Raw genomic sequence first — 9020 nt, forward strand, 5'->3', positions numbered from 1 at the left:
GGCAAGGCCGGTACTGGGGCCTCCGAGGCCAGGATAAGAGCCTGCCGAGGGGTTAGGCCGGTGCAGGGGCCAGCGAGGCCGGCATCGGAGCCTGCCTTGAGGCAAGGCCGATACTGGGGCCTCCAAGGCCAGGATAAGAGCCTGCCGAGGGGATAGGAAGGTGCTGGGGCCAGCGAGGCCGGCATCGGAGCCTGCCGTGAAGTAAGGCCGATACTGGGGCCTCCTAGGCCAGGATAAGAGCCTGCTGAGGGGTTAGGCCGGTGCTGGAGCCAGTGAGGTCGGCATCGCAGCCTGCCGTGAGGCATGGCCGGTGCTGGGACCTCCGAGGCCAGTATTGGAGCCGGCTGAGGGCTTAGGCTGGTGCTGGGGCCAGCGAGGCCGGCACCGGAGCCTGCCATGAGGCAAGGCCGGTACTGGGGCCTCCGAGCCCGGGATTGGAGCCTGCCGAGGGGTGAGGCCGATGCTGGGGCCAGCAAGGCCGGTATTGGAGCCTGCCGTGAGGCAAGGCCGGTGCTGGGACATCCGAGGCCGGGATAAGAGCCTGTCGAGGGGTTAGGCCGGTGCTGGGGCCAGCGAGGCTGGCATCGGAGCCTGCCTTGAGGCAAGGCCAGTACTGGGGCTTCCGAGGCCAGGATAACAACCTGCCGAAGGGCTAGACCGGTGCTGGGGCCAGCAAGGCCAGCATCGGAGCCTGCCGTGAGGCGAGGCCAGCATCGGAGCCTGCCGTGAGACATGGCCAGTGCTGGGGCCTCCTAACCCGGGAACGGAACCTGCCGAGGGGTTAGGCCGGTGCTGGGGCCAACGAGGCCGGCATTGGAGCCTGCCGTGAGGCTAGGCCGGTGCTGGGGCCTCAGAGGCCGGGATTGGAATCCTGCCAAGGGGTTAGACCAGTGCAGGGGCCAATGGCCAGCATCGGAGCCTGGCGTGAGGCAAGTTCACTCCTGCGTCCTCCAAGGCCGGGACCTAAGCCAGCTTAGGGGTTAGACCGTTGCCGGGGCCAGCGAGACCAGAACTGGGGCCTCCCATGAGGCAAGGCCGCTGCTTGAGCCAGCGAGGTCTGGATCAGTCCACTGAGTAGCCAGGCCACTACTGGGACCATCAAGAGTGGTACTTGCAACGCAGCATGCACAGAGAAATATCGCAGAAAATATAAATCAGACGCTTCTCTTAATCAGCAATAACTAGGAGGAAAAGGGCAACAGGAAGAGGTTGAGCTATAGAAAGGGCCCTATAGTGAAGCAACTAATGTGACCAATCAGAGGGTATGTAATACTGGAGGACGGAGCCTCTTTAAAACGCAGGAGGTACATAAACAAATGTATCAAAGTAAATCACCAAAGAGGAGTGCGATGGAGGGAGGGGGAGGGAATGGGATGGGGGCTGGAGGAGGGCTAATTGGATGATGTGTGCTTGTATATCCTCTCAAGTCTTGTACTCCAATGTGATTGATATATGACTACAATGCACCAATTTAAAAATAAATTAAAAAAAAAAAAGCTGACAGAGGCCAGCTTGCCGGGTGTGATGGTGCACACTTGTAATCCCAGCATTCGGGAGGTTGAGAGAGGAGAATCACAGTTCCTGGACAGCCTCAGCTACTCAGTGAGGCCCTTTGCAACTCAGTGAGACCCTGTTTCAAAATAAAGAATAAAAAATAGGGCTGGGGGTGTAGCTCAGAGGTAGAATGGCCCTGGCTTCCATCCTGGTACAAAAAAAAAAAAAAAAAAAAAAAGATGCCAGCAGGTATCAACTGATCTTAAGTAGGAAAATAGGAAGAAAATGAATATGTTTATATTGTATAAAATAGTAAGCAGGGAAATTTGTATTTTCAGATGTTTATCTCATTTCACCCTAAACACAGCTCTGTAGAGAGAGCAGTTTTATGGGGATTAAGAATCCTGCCCATCACCACAGATCTACCAAGCGTTTGTACCTGCACCTGAACCCAGTTCTGATGCCAAGTGCTATTCTCCTTAAACCACACACACCACAGTCGGATGCCACCAGACAGAGGAGATGTTGATTCACCAGAGACCTGGAAAGGATTTGATCTGAGAACAAGTTTCGTGTTCCAGAGTTAAAAACCCAGATCCTCCTATTCCCAGCTAAGTTTGGAGATCAAGTTCCCAAGTAACACTGTGTCCTCCTCAGAATGCAAAAAAGTCATTTAGCTAGGGTGCCACATACTGGTCTAGAGAAGCTGTATTATTTTGCATAACTGTCTTTCAATAACTTGCATACCTGTTGAATTTAATAAATTGCAGTGTTTGCCAAAAATAAATAAATAAATATAAGTGTATTGTTTTTATATAATTATTTAACATTAGTAAAGTTTTGTTTATACTATATAATTTGCTATTATGTTAATACACCATTTTCTGCTACAAAATGCATTCTAATATATCAGTGCATCAACTAATTTCAGATGCAGAATACATGATTGTAATTAAAAAATACTTTTATTGATGCATTATAATATCATATCATAATGATGTTCACAGTGATAATGACATACCTGAACACAGCACTTGGTAGGCTTTTCCCCAGCTCCTGCCACAGTCCTCCTCTTCCCCATGTATGTTATTGAGATTGGCATTGGTATTCTCACATATGTACATGACAACAGTGGGAATGATTCCTTCATTTATTATACCAAAGTAATTTTTAGAATGAGATTTTCTAACCTTCACTTAATGAGGTTTAACTATTAGGTAATAGCTTTGATTTGGGTCAGTTTACAAAATGTTAACTATTAATGTGGATAAATAGAATGACTATATAATTAAACAATATCGATGGCAAACAAGATCTTTCATCAGTGAAACCAATTTATGCAATTCAGATCTTATAGTGAGTGGATATTTCACCTCCACTTAAATTTTGTGTTCTTTTCTGTCTACATTAATCATATATCACCTGATAATTGCCAAATACTTCTTTATGTTGCATGTATTTCTTGGCAAATAACTAACATAAAGAATAAAAAAGTGAGACTAATGGACATACATCAATCAAAAGAGTAAACACTACAGCAAGCCTTGCCAAATGTTTCCTGTATAAAACCAGTACATATTTTAATCCTGTGGGCCTTATGGTGTCCTTCACAACTACTCAACTCTGTCATTCTAATGCAAAAGCAAACACAGATAGTATAAAAATGAATGCTCATGGTGTGTTCCAATAAAACTTTATTCAAGGATACTGAAACTTGAATTTCATGTAATTTTCATGTTATGAAATATTATTTTAATTTTATTATAATTATAATAATGCATGGACTTATATAAATTAATGGATTTTGGTATACAATTTGCATACACTCATTTATTAAGCTTTGACTGTATCTACCCTCCCACCCTACTACTTTTACTTGCACCCCTACCCATTCCTTTTCCTTTCCTAACAGTCCCCTTTTTAAAATGACCACTTAAAATATAAAGGCCATACACAAAATAGGTCATGGGCCAGATTTAGTCCACAAACTGTAGTTTGCTCTCTCTTGCCATACAAGAGCATGTTTCATTACTGTTAATTGATTCTTTTAACCAATCTCTATTGCAAGGATATTTTATATCAGTCAATGAAACGTCCCAGAGGTACAAAGATGAATACAACAATCACTCTTGAGCTCAATTAGTTAGGCAATATTTACTTACAATTTAAAAACAATATTTACTTACAATGCTGTGTGTTGGAATCTATGACAGGTATGTAAAGAGGCAATATCTGAGCAATATCATACATGTGTTCAAAAAGCGAATGAGTGGAAAGCTACAAAAAATGAATGTCCTGCTTTGATCAAATATAATATCTATGGCCACAAAGGAGAAAATATAAGAATACACTTACGGGAAAAAACAACCAGTCTTTAAATCAGTCCTCTGAGATACAACTTTATCTTGCAATTATCCCACTAATTATTTCAGCTACCAACTTAGTAGTTATGTGTCAGATAGTATAAAATAAAATTGGTCTTTTAAAGTACTTTATAACCCAGTAGAAAGGAGGATGGAATATTTCACAAGTTTTCCTGAAAATCTCTGTTTTTCAATGTGCATTATACTAAAACGGAACAAAAAACTTCAGCACTGCCAACAACAACAACAACAACAACAACAACAACAACAACAAGCTTGATCTAATATATTTTCTCACAGAACTAACTGAAAAGCCTTCTTGGAAGTAAAGAAGGGCATGATGTCACTATCTCAATATCATCTGTCCACATTGTTTTGGCAATAACATCTCTAGTTCACACCTGGAGAGAAACCCCTCAACATAGGATTTCAATCCATATTTTCAGCCTGATGGAGTCAACTTCAGACATCTGACTGCTCCTGAACTAGCTGCTAGGGAAATACTATGCATGGGTTGGCTTAGATTAATTATCTGGTGTGAAATTATGGTTGTAGAATTAACCATAATGCCATTCTCACTCAGGATAAAGAAGGGGGAAACAGGGAACAAAAATTGGCTAATTGGATTTACTTGGTTCAATTTGTTCATAAGCAGCTTTGGCTTTGCCTATATTAGTATTTTTTAAATTCTAGATTGTAACTTATTAAAACAGAGGTTGCCAATGTGTAGTCCAGGCACCCAAGTGTTCCTGAGACCCTTTCAGGGGGTATATGAGATCAGAAACATTCCCATCATAATGCTGGTACCACTTACGTGCTGTACTCACTTCTTCGCAAGAGTATACTGAAAGTTTTCCAGAGGCTAAGGGATGCATGGTGAAGCGAACTATCGGTCAGATAATGGAATATGAGTTTGAGAATTATTGTGTCTTAGAATATTCTCCTTTTTATTTCTAATTCAATAAATATTGATAAATATAACCTGCATGAACAAAGACCTTTTGGTGTTTTCAAAATATTGAGTATGAAGGAATCCTGAGGTCCAAAAGTATGAGAATAGCTGGTTTTCATTGTAAAATAAATTTTAATAGATTATAAACAGCATTTTATTCAGAAACAGAATAAAAATTGTGTACTGTACATCATACTTTTTAACATTTTGTGATTTTTATTATATAAATGTAAACATGTATATACATCTATATTTATATTCACAAATATGCATACCCACATATGTATAATCAAGGAAAACTTTACAAAACAATATTTTACATGTTAACACAAACAAACATACATATACTTGGTTACAATGTACACATAATATGTCTTAATGTGGTAAAGTGACCAGAGACTAAGGTTGAGCATTTTCATTTTGAACTAAATTTTACCAGGAAGCACACAAATTCGGAGCTATTCACAATGAATAAAAACTTTATTTTAATATTAAATATTAAATAAACTATTTTATTAACTAATATTGTTATTACCATAGTAATAAATGATTACAAAATTATGAATTGCCAATGTATAACCATTACAACTTATGTTAAAATTATAAATAATATAATTTTATTTAACAATATTTAAGTAAATAATATTAAATAAAATATTAAAATGCTGACACATATTTTACTGACAAGTAGAGATAATAGTATAATGAAAACCTCCATACCTATATTTATATGTAACAATTATATTTTCCATATTTGCATAATGTAATTTTCTGTCAAAATATCTTAAATTATGGTTATTATGACATTTCTCCTCTATATACTTCAGGTTGTATAGTTATTGATAAGTAATTTTCCCTCTGAAAATTAACACCATTATCCTGCTTAGCAAAATACATAATCCTTAATATATATATATATATATATATATATATATATACATATATATGTGTGTGTGTGTATGTGTGTGTGTGTGTGTGTGTGTATGTGGCTGTAAGCTTAAGTGATTTTATTACAAAGATGGAAGAAATAAATAAGTTAATAAAGCCCTATATCAGATAGTATAGGGGAGTGACTTGAAAATAAGTCAACCTCCTTAGTAAATATTTAAATACCCACTGAATATTTGTGGTCCAAGATAACAAATTCAGAATATTCATCAGGGATATAGAAAAGTGATATTTTCTTCAAACCTCTCAGAAACAGGGCTAGAAGCCTAGGAACAATGCCTGTGATATGTATGGGTCCAGCACTTAAAAAAAAGAGATCTTTTTTATTTTTTATGATAGGCTAAAACTACTGTAATAAACCTACCTCAGATGATAATGGATCAAACAAAACATTAACTTATTACCCAGATTTCTCAGTTCCTACCTGCTATAATCAGAAACCACTGGATACAGAACTTAGAGGAAGATTTCTTTTCTCACAATTTCTTAGTGATTCCAGGTTCAGTCCATGTGAGGCCAGGGTCTGAATCTCAGAGAATGGAGTTGGGAAGTGGAAAGAGGGAGAGAAAAAGGCTTTGCTCCTAACATCACAGAGGCCTGAAGCAAGAGAGCAAAGAAAGAATAGTCAAGCACAGTGTTCCAGGTCTGAAAGCAACTCTCCTTCAGGCACTCAGGAACAAAGTCTTCCATCTATGGCTTGCCAAAGTGTCACAGCCATCTCCATCCCAATGAGCAAGAACAGGGGAAGAGGGAATAATTTAAGAGCAAATAGGAGGGTTTGTGGGCCAGATGCTGGAATGGTATACATAATTTCTAACACCACATATATGGTTATGGTATATGAAACTTCCCACACTCCCTCAAAAAGAATAGGAAATGTCCAAGGTGGAGCTCCAAAGAGAGAGGGGGGAATGTAGTGAAATATTAATATATTTTGCCATAATGTAAGTCTCTCACCTCTTTGATTTTAGAAGCAAAATGTTAGTAAGGATCTGGTAAAATATCCTATGAGGTATGTGAGTAAAAACAATTGAATGGAGTTTGAGATCTTGTATTTAAGGAGAGGACAAGAACAAACTGCTTTTGCAGGTCTCAGAGAGGGAGTTCTGATCTGCTATGACTTCCACCTGTGAGATCAGGGTAGCAGGTGCAAGAAATATCTCATATATTTTCCTCTTACCACTCAACCCTGGGGATTTCTTCAAATATATCAGCACAGTGAAGAGTGTCAGAGAAGAGTATCATCTTCTCATTCATCTTGAATTGCAAACCTCTGTATCAAGTGGAGAATCTAGAGCAAAATATGTGGAGAAACTGAGTCAATGCCTCTGAAATATAGTTTGATTTTTTCTTGTAAGAAAAAAGTCCATGCTGTGAACAAATGAATGGATAAACAAACTGTGGTATATACACACAATGAAATTTTACTCAAGCATAAAGAACTACAAAATTATGTCATTTGCAGGGAAATTGATGGAGCTGGAAAATATACTAAGTGCGACTAGTCAGTCTCAGACAGTCAAAGGTGGTATGATTTCTCTTATTTGTGCATGCTAGAAAGAAAGTAGAAAACAAGATAATTTAAATAATGCAAAAATAGATCTGTAGAATAGTTGAAAAGAGGTTAGAGTTAACAGGGAAGGGAAGAGGAAGAGCTGGGGAAGAAATCAGTTCAAATAATCCTAGGGCAATATACTAAGGTATTACAAATCTCTCTAACTTATGTGGGGAGAGAAGAAGGGATAGAGGGAAAGAACTAGAGGAAAGCATGCAAATAGCTATGTATATGTAGGTTTTAACACATGGAACCTCACTATGATATATAATTTCAATTGTAATATTATGGAAAGACCCTCAAAGATCGTAGTTATGCACAAAAGAATAAAATTTGTTATAAATTACTGGGGCAGGGCATCAATCCTGTGTACTATGGCCTCAAACAGGGGACTAATTACTTATTGAAGAGGAAATCTGCAGCTACTTAGATTGGTCAAGTGAATACAGAGAAAGTGTTCAAGAGATAGACCAGATGATTCATTTCTGTAAAATTCTAGATTTCTGTGATGGAACAGTCATTTCTGACTGGTTTCTGTATCTCCCTGTTTTCTGAGGTTCCCCATATTTAAATCCAAACATTCATTTGTGTATAGTGGGATACAGATTAACATTTTAACAACTTGAAGAAAAGTTGGAAAAGAGGAATTGGCCTCACTTAGAGAGGTTGCCAATTTCTGTGGTGTAGATATTTCCACCATGGCTGATTTTAAATTATCACATCATATTTCTGAAAGTAGTGTTTAGAAGAGATACAGACAATAACTTTTCATGAGCTGATGTAAATGAGCTCCAGTGTACAATGGCACCCTTAGAGAAGAGTGAAGGAAACTTTTCTCAGGAACACTTGAGACATGGCTGCACTACATGACTCTGTACATTTCTCATATTTGTGTGGGTGTTTTTTTGTTTTTACCCCTTTCATAGATTTCTTATTTTGATTTCATTTGTCATTTTACTTCTTTGTGTAAGTCAAGGGACCTAGTTTATTTTCATATGTATAAGTGCTAGAAATCTTAAGGGGGTTACATGGAAAGGTTGGAAGTCTTTGGGAGGTGAAAGGAGCACTCACTCATCAGGAAGGCACTTCTGAGAGTTACAAAGCAAAAATTATATGTGGTCACAGGTTAAGAGGACAGTTTTCAATGATCCAGAATGGCACATAAATCAGAGGGAGTACTGATCCTTTTATAGATGGTAGGTTATGAAGTTTCTGTATCATTTAGAATCCAAAGGTAGTGATGTAGCAGAAAGACTTGCCTCATGAACACACAAGCCAGTGAACTCCCTCATCTGCTGCCTTTCTCTGTATGGGGTGAAATAGGCACCAGAATTAATGGCATAGACTGACACCTACAGTATCATTCATGTTCTTGAGTGTCTGTGATGATTGTCTGATGAGATTTGGGCTCCTATTCATATGAGATATCCCAGATACAGTGCTCATATTGCTGCATAGGCAGGCAGGTGGTGGGTTGTAGTAGGCAAAATCCAAGAAGACACTGTGGAAAATGTAAAAGTTCCAACAGATTATGAAGTAGAGATCAAGATAGAACAATAAGCCCATTTCACCTGTCCAGTGACTTTGGAAAATGGCTCTTTTGTTAGCTGGATCTCTGCTAAGATTTTGACAATGAGAGGTGGAGGAAATATCAGTCAAAACATGACATGTTTTAACTGAAGACACATATCCATTCACAAGGATTGAG

The sequence above is a fragment of the Muscardinus avellanarius genome (genome assembly GCF_963383645.1).
Source record: "Muscardinus avellanarius genome assembly, chromosome: X".
Taxonomy (NCBI): domain Eukaryota; kingdom Metazoa; phylum Chordata; class Mammalia; order Rodentia; family Gliridae; genus Muscardinus; species Muscardinus avellanarius.